At 36.5% G+C, this 8,502-nt stretch overlaps 2 pseudogenes; both read right to left on the bottom strand.

Moving 5' to 3' along the window:
• Window positions 1-2,663: 2,663 nt before the first annotated feature.
• Window positions 2,664-5,080, bottom strand: LOC147462011 (uncharacterized; annotated as a pseudogene).
• Window positions 5,081-5,098: 18 nt separating this feature from the next.
• LOC147462012 (uncharacterized) lies at window positions 5,099-7,071 on the bottom strand (annotated as a pseudogene).
• Window positions 7,072-8,502: the final 1,431 nt, after the last annotated feature.

The following is an 8,502-nucleotide window of genomic DNA, read 5'->3' on the forward strand; positions in this document are numbered from 1 at the left end:
AGTTCTTCGATCATCTGCATGCATACAAATGATTAAGGAGCTTTTAAAAATGTTGACAATGTTGAAACTTAACCAGTTTTTAAGGCACATCTTGATTTTTTATAGTTCGTAATAGGTGTTTGAGATCTCTGATTATCCGCATGCACATAGAAAATCAAATGTTATCAAATGTGCATGGCGCTCTAAATCAACCTTTACTAAATATTAGGACCCAAAACACCTAGTGTGCATGTTTTTAGTAAAAATAGATTCAAACTTGCATATCCACAACCATACTTGCCAATTCTTATGGCTAATATTATGCTCACGGCTCATGGGAAAAGAACTAAATACTTTCCACATGAAAACTGTGCCAACATATTTGGACCATAATAGAATTTGAAAATCCATTGATCACATTTAGGTACAAAATGAACTAGTTCATTAAACAGAACGTAACTTTGCTACGTGTATCAACAACCATCCATTAAATTTGTTTAGCAATGCTTATAACCTTAACAAGTCTTACTGAGTAACCAACAATTTTTGGCCACTGAAATTCTCTTTGATACAAAGTGCTCAAAATGGTCCAGTAAACAAATTTTACTAGCACCTAGGGACTTTGTCGCGATACATGATTCAAATAACAGGCACCAGTGCTAGTCTGAGAGACCCATATTCTCCACATGTGGAATATGTCTTAGATAAGGATGTCCAAGAAAAGAACATCCTACAAGTACGAGATGTACTTGTGTGTGGAGGTAAAAACACTCTACAACATGAGTGAGAGGACCCTTCTTATTTTGCCAAGTATCCTACAGTTCCTTGCAAACTCTCATAGCCAGAGGCCCCACGCTTTCTTGGCAAGAACACCCACTTTTTTGACACTGAACATAGTCGTTAGCATCACTAGCACTTGCCTGCTCACTTTCTCTAATTTGGGTGAGCTTTGGTGAGTGTCAATAGGTCAACAAATATTTTGGGGGGGATCATAGAGCTTGATCTGCTCAAAATTTTGATTCAGACTCATTTCGACCTCCATTTCCACTACAAGCACTACTACGTAGGCATTTTTGTCCTTTTGTGTGGAATTTTTGTCAGTGCTATTTTTTGCATAACATGTCCTTACAGCCTTCTATGGGATGTGCTATATAGCACGCATTAATATTGCTTTGTTTCTCCTCTTTTTGGATAGTTTTCACATCAAGTGCAGACACTCACCATGGCTGACAACAACACAGATGTGTTCAAGATGTTTTCTGATGTGGACAAGGACAATTACCCAATGTGGGCTTACATAATGTGACATGTTCTTATGTCAAAGAGTGTTTGGAATTTTGTAGAGGGCATTGATGGGCGTTCAAAATTGGTGGATGTAGGCACAGTTGAGGATGTTGCAGCTTTGGTGGCATGATTGTTGCTGCTAGAGTTGTTTTACCTACGGATGAGTAGTCTCATTGGGATATTGAAGATGCACAAAATCATGCATTGATTGCATTATCTATGAAGCACACTATTACTCCTCACATTCACTAAGCTAAATAAGGTAAACAGGCTTGGGATATTCTAGCTAGTCTTATGTAAGTCGCATTGAGGCTAAAATTGCATTGCTGCGTAAAGAGCTAGAGTCAAACATTATGCATGAGGAAGATGACATGGAAACTTTCCTTACTGGTATCAAGGATATTAATGAGCAACTCATTTTTGCAGGTGAAGTCACTTCAATCAGTTTCCTTGTGCAGACTATTCTTGATGCATTTGTCAAATTCCTATCAGACTTTTGCTACTAATAGGAGACTTATGACCCAAGAAAATCTTGATGTTGTCAAGTTTGATGCATTATGCACATTTCTACTGGGATTTATTTTTTGCGATCTTTGTGTTTCGTGCTTTTGCAATTAGTACTTATTTTTCGTTCTTTTGCAGTGCAACATGGCCTAAATGAGCTTGTCCAAGACAAAATTTACGTACAACTATTGGAAAAAAGTAAACAAATATAAATTTAAAACCAAAGTTTGAAGTACAAATTTTTTTTTTTTGCTAGAGTTTCCTTCATTTTAGCTTAAAAAAATTGATAAAGTACCGCTCCACCTTCATCACAAAGGCCTTTGCAAGAGATTAGGAACGTTGTCACACACATAAGACTAACAAAAAATCCTTCATATAAGTTTATACTACTTTTCTATTCTTTTGCAGTGCAACATGGCCTAAATGAGCTTGTCGAAGACAAAACTTGCACACAAACTACATGCCAAAAGTAAACAATATGAATCCCAAACCAAAATTTTCAAGTACATAATTTTTTTTCGCAAGAGTTTCCTTCATTTTAACCTAATAATTCCAAAAAGTATCTCTCCACCTTTATCACAAAGGCCTCTACAAGAGATTAAGGATGTTCAAAAAAATGAAAAGACTAACAAAAAGTCCTTCAAATAAAACCTTTGTTAGCTACCACCTAGAGAAAAAGTATGCTCTTTAAAAAGGAATTGAAAGTATGACAGGTAGTCTCACAAGGTGATCTTAGATCTTTCTCAAACCAACATAGAGACATTCCAAACATAGTGATATCAACCATGTAGTCACACATTGTTACCACCCCAAAAATTGTAAAAGAAGTATAATCCATGGATCATAGTAGTAACAAAATCAAATGTATGGATCTTCTCACAAAAATCTCCTCCCTCTTAGCTTGGCACGCGTCCACACACTATGGGAGAAAGACACTGCTCATAGAGTACATCATCTAGCTCTAAACACATGCAATGTCTCAGGTGTTCTGCACTCGCCTTCCCCAAACCACCACACCCTGCAAACACATCCAAGACATAGTCGCAACGCTCTGTGAATGTTGCCAGCAACCACATGACCATGTCACCAACATAGACATGAACACCATTACTCTTGCAAGTGGTGGAAACAATGTGTCAAACTTAATCAATACAAGGACCATTCAAATCAACATCATACAAGATAAGTGACTTACCAAAAAAATATACTACTTCTCTCCGCACCACCTCTAACAATTTCACCATCAACTTCTGTGGGGAAAACACAATCATCTAATACATAGCTGCGGTATGCTGGAAACAACCTCTCCAAAATCTTCTCCCCACTCTCTCTGTCGTAGCTCGGCACAGCTTGACCAACATAATGCCAAAGACACATTATAAGATCGAGCACCTATTTGAATATACAAATTGTAAATATGATATTATCAAATTCAGAAGTCTACTATAAAATAAATAAAAACAAGATATACTAAAACATCAATGATCTTACCGCCTCTCTAGTGACAGGATGTCGATATGCCTTGGAGTCACACACAAGCATCCAAGTACAATGACACAAGCCCCATGCTTGATGCATCCACAAGGAACTCCCCTATGTGCTCAGCTAAGCACATGGTGACCAAGAAGCCCTCGTCGACGAAACACTCGCAAGCAAGATCCATGCAACCCCTTACCAATCCTGACGAGAAAGTATTCCACTTGGGAATAGTCATGCCCTCTAAAAAATCAAAATGTTGATAAGACAAGTTACTTTCTTGTTACCCTTTAAAATAATAAAATTTTACTTACCCCAAAGCGATAGGACCAAGGGCGTCCACCAATAAACCCGTAGGAAAATCTGCAAATATCAATCGAGCTACCTCTCGACATGGCACTCCATCTTTGCTATATAGATGCATCTTTTGAGTGGCAAAAAACTTGTTGATGCTATTTAAAAAACATTTTATATTCATATATTGGAAAAAATACTAAATTTAATGATTCATGGACGTTGCATTTACCTAATTAGAGAAAATCTATCAATTTGGGTCACATCAACAAGTAGAGAATCAATGAAAGTCTAATATTGGAATCCTGCAACCATTATTTATAGTGGTAACTTTCTAAAAATCTTTACATGCAAGTAACTTTAGATTCAAATTCATTTGAGACAACTTACCAATAGAATGTGTCATAGGTCGTCTCTCCCAACTCTCTCGACCTAGAGAGGACTCTGCAACAAAGGAGGTAGTAGGCGCTAAAGAGACCTCAACCGCATTCATCCACTTTGGATCACTTGAGGTGCTAGGAGGTTCCATAAGCCCTTTACCTTTCTTGTCCAAAATTCCAAGAAGGAGAAGAAGTAGCTCCTATGGTTGTTTGAGTAGTCCTCACATTGGAATTTGTACCTTGGGTAGCTTTTGTGGCATTCTTACTAGCTTCAATCTCGTCACTTTCTTTGCTTACTTGATGCTCCATAGAAGAGGGTGTAGTAAGTGCGTCCAATTCTTTATTACTACGGGTCTCTTTCTTGAATCCTACAAGCATCATTGTTTCTATCATCATATGCATGGCTATAAAGTACACACATACATTCATAAATTAATCTTTCACATGGTTTTAAGAACTTACTCTCATGAAGATCCTTCTCTTGCTTTGGGATTACACCAATTGGATAATCTAGCCACCAAGGACATATTCGTGCTTCCCATGGTGTCATATTTTTCTCAAGCAAGGAGGGAGAATACATAGTGCTCTCATCATCGACATCAACCCACTCTCTTGTCAATTCTGAAATCTCACCCAATCTTCCCTCTTCAACACATTGCAAAATTCACTTGCAACAATTATCAAAGAACAAAGGAAACTAGAAGTATTGAGAGAAGAAAAGAATTAAGTAACCACAAATTTTATCAGCAGAGTCTCCTTTGTTTTAGAGATCTTTTTTCAAAAAATAATCATTAAAGCCACCCTATCTTAGGCTTCCACGTGGAATTTAAGGCAAAGAAATATTAAAGAAAATCAAGCCACCAATTTTTTTTTTCATATTATACTTTATTTTGGTAATTTCATGACACAAACCATCCATTTTTAAGCTTCTATGAGGAGTTTAAGGTATAGAATGAAGTACTTCTCATGCATGCATATCACAATGCAATAATCACCATCAATAGAGAAGTAATCTTAGAGTCAAACATATACACTAGCCATTTCGTTGAAAACACAAGCTCGGCATCTTCTCTGCAACATCCAAAGACTTCACCCCATCCATAAGATATGCAAAAGCCTACAAGTAATTACCTCACAATTACTCTACATGTAAACATATTCATAAATTCTAATTTAATATTTCACTTTATGTTTACGTACACAACATGATTTTTCAAGTTTATCTTAAAGATTCATCGAATGAATCCGGTAATTGTGGCCCTTCAACTTGTATCTTTTGGATTAAAAGAGAGGCCTCAGAGTGCATATGAGCCCAATATGTTTCTTTCTTCATGTAAGTCCAAAATGCCTTATAATCTTGAAGTTGAGGACATAAGGGGTATTTTTGGACTTTGTTAGACTCATAAGTTGCAACAATATTTTCTTCCTACAATACATACAAACTTAAACTTAAAGAAAACATTGAACAAAATCAAACATAGACAAATAAATGCATCCAAAATACCTTTCAGGAGAGATTTTAGAACTTGTAAGGCAGTACAACTTGTCTCTTGTAATTTTACACATGCTTGTATCCTCCCACTTTATGCCAATCAACACTTTGAAGAAATCCTCTCCATTATGGGGATTTGCAATGCAAAGATACTTGTAGCCTCTATCTTTGAGCTCCTCCTCCTCCACTGTAGTAGCTTTATCTAAATGTTTCTTCCTCTCGGCCTCATCTAAACCAAATGCTTCAATCTTTGCCTTTTATTTAGAGAGGAATGCTTGAAATTCATCCTTACATCATAATTTAATTATGTAACCATCAAGAAATACACAAAACTATAAATCGAAGGAAAAAAAAGAGAGTAGTCACCTTCCAAACAAGTTGTGAAATCAATCCACAAGGAGAGTTATACCAAGGAGGAACACCATGATAATATCGGGCCTCTACACTCATCTCAACTTCTGCCCACTTCCTCATTTCGGGTGTCAATCTATCTAGAATAGATTCTTTGTTGGCAACACCAAACTTTTGAAACATGTATAGCTCATGAGCAATGTTTGGAGTCACATGAGCTCTAGATATCCTATTTACAACAATAAATTATGTGAAGTGAATAGTTAGGCATAACGTTTCCTTCTCATGGAGTAAAGCGATGTTAAAGTCACTTACACATTGGTTGTGTCTAGGGCGAGTAGAAGCTCTCCCTCCTTTGCCTTTGGTACTTGTATAAATTGACACCTCACACTCACATGGTATTTTGCATTATCGGGGTACTCTGTATATTAAAATAACAACTATAAGATTCATATAGAAGCATCATTCACAACAAAGAAATTAGAAAATGTAAGAAAATGACATACTTTCTTTGATACATCTCCACCATGTCTTCAACCTATGGTTACCATCCCAAACTAGAAATTTCTTACCCCTTAGGTCATTCCACTCTTTTCCAAGAGCTCTCTCAAAATCATCATTCTCTTGACACCATACAGGTCCCCACTCTTCAAGGTTGCTTGTTGTCACATCACCATGGATTGCACCATGACCAAACTTTTGAAACATGTATAGCTCATGAGCAATGTTTGGAGTCACATGAGCTCTAGATATCCTATTTACAACAATAAATTATGTGAAGTGAATAGTTAGGCATATCGTTTCCTTCTCATGGAGTAAAGCGATGTTAAAGTCACTTACACATTGGTTGTGTCTAGGGCGAGTAGAAGCTCTGCCTCCTTTACCTTTGGTACTTGTATAAATTGACACCTCACACTCACATGGTATTTTGCATTATCGGGGTACTCTGTATATTAAAATAACAACTATAAGATTCATATAGAAGCATCATACACAACAAAGAAATTAGAAAATGTAAGAAAATGACATACTTTCTTTGATACATCTCCACCATGTCTTCAACCTATGGTTACCATCCCAAACCAGAAATTTCTTACCACTTAGGTCATTCCACTCTTTTCTAAGAGCTCTCTCAAACTCATCATTCTTTTGAAACCACACAGGTCCCCACTCTTCAAGGTTGCTTGTTGTCACATCACCATGACCAAACGAGAAGGCAATGAGCTCAAGGGCTATAGAGGGTACTATGCACCATACATGATATGCATTGTATGACGAGGATAACATTTTAATGCCTAGTTGTATAGTCATGGCCTATGTGTCCATACTAGCCCAACTACCCTGAACCTTGGACACACTCTGCAATTCACTCTTCAATGAATGCTTTGGATGCTCGGTTAAGCTCCACGAGCACCTTTATAGGCTACATGATACCCATATTTTATGAATTTCCATGTTTGCAAATTTTGAATCCATTATGCGAGAAAAGGTGAAAAAAAACTCTTGATAATCAAACTTTGGAGGTCTTCTACGCTTGTAACAAGGGAGACAATTTTGTTAAAATAGCTATGTTTGTCTTCTATTGCTCATAGACTATATTATCTTTAAAATTCCCAAGGTCAAAATGCCATTCATATTTTTTAAAATTGATATTAAATTTTTGCAAAGATAGTCTATTTCATAATTTCAAGGGCTGATTGTTGTCTATCATTACAAGCAGATTTTTAGTTTGTTATGTAGGCTTTTGAGATGTGGTGCTTTACTAGTTTTAGACATAATTGTTTATATCTACAGGTAATTTTCCCACAAATTACATGCTAAGCACTCAAGAATGGTTCTCAATTGTAAAAAAGAATAAAAATTTACAAATCTTGAAATATCCAACCAAAATAGATACAAGGGTATTTTGGAATTTTTCACGAATTACAAGGTCTTTTTTACAATTGATCTCAAAATGATAAAAAAATTCCTAGATTAAACAAAAACATTTTTAAACCCACAAGGTGACCCTACCGTCGTGAACTATTTTTTGTGTTTGTGTGTGTGTTTGCACGTAAGCACTCTTAAACAATTAAAAATTAATAAAAAAATTATATGCTCCATAAAGTTCTCAAATAAAAAAGAGAAAAAAATTTAGTGAATCATTCTCTCTCTGTGGTGACGGCTACACAATTAATGTCCATTACTTTTTATTCACGTCACACAATCACTCATTTTAATTATTCAGTGAGATCTTCCCACTTATTGCTTTATGTGAACTACATTCATTTTTGTTCCTCTCTTAGCTCCAGAGCTCTGTGTTGCTCCATAACTCTTTGGTGCTCCATAGCCACAATGTGTTACTCCATAGCTCTCATGAGTGCTCCAAGCTCTGTGTTGCTCGCTTGGCACATTGCTGATGACACTGTCACACTTGATATTCCATTGCACAATGGTAACATATTGCTAAGCTCCTCACTATCTTCAAAATTTGTTACCTCCTTCATTTGTTTTTCACGGACTACATGCAATTATTCAAGAAGACGATAGTTCGTTTGAGCTTTCTATGACTCCGCATTGTGACCATGAAGGCAATGAACACTACCTGATTGATGGTTCTTTGCAACCAAATATCTATTATTGCACACCACAGAGTGCGTCTATGTATCGAACAACGAGAGCTTGGAGATAAATTGTGCAAAGGACACAACAACAAAGCTAGATGATATGAGAGCTGCAGATGGAGAAGCGTGTGTGGAAGTA

This window comes from Adiantum capillus-veneris, chromosome 3, assembly GCF_014529385.1.
Source record: "Adiantum capillus-veneris isolate H3 chromosome 3, ASM1452938v2, whole genome shotgun sequence".
NCBI classification, from domain to species: domain Eukaryota; kingdom Viridiplantae; phylum Streptophyta; class Polypodiopsida; order Polypodiales; family Pteridaceae; genus Adiantum; species Adiantum capillus-veneris.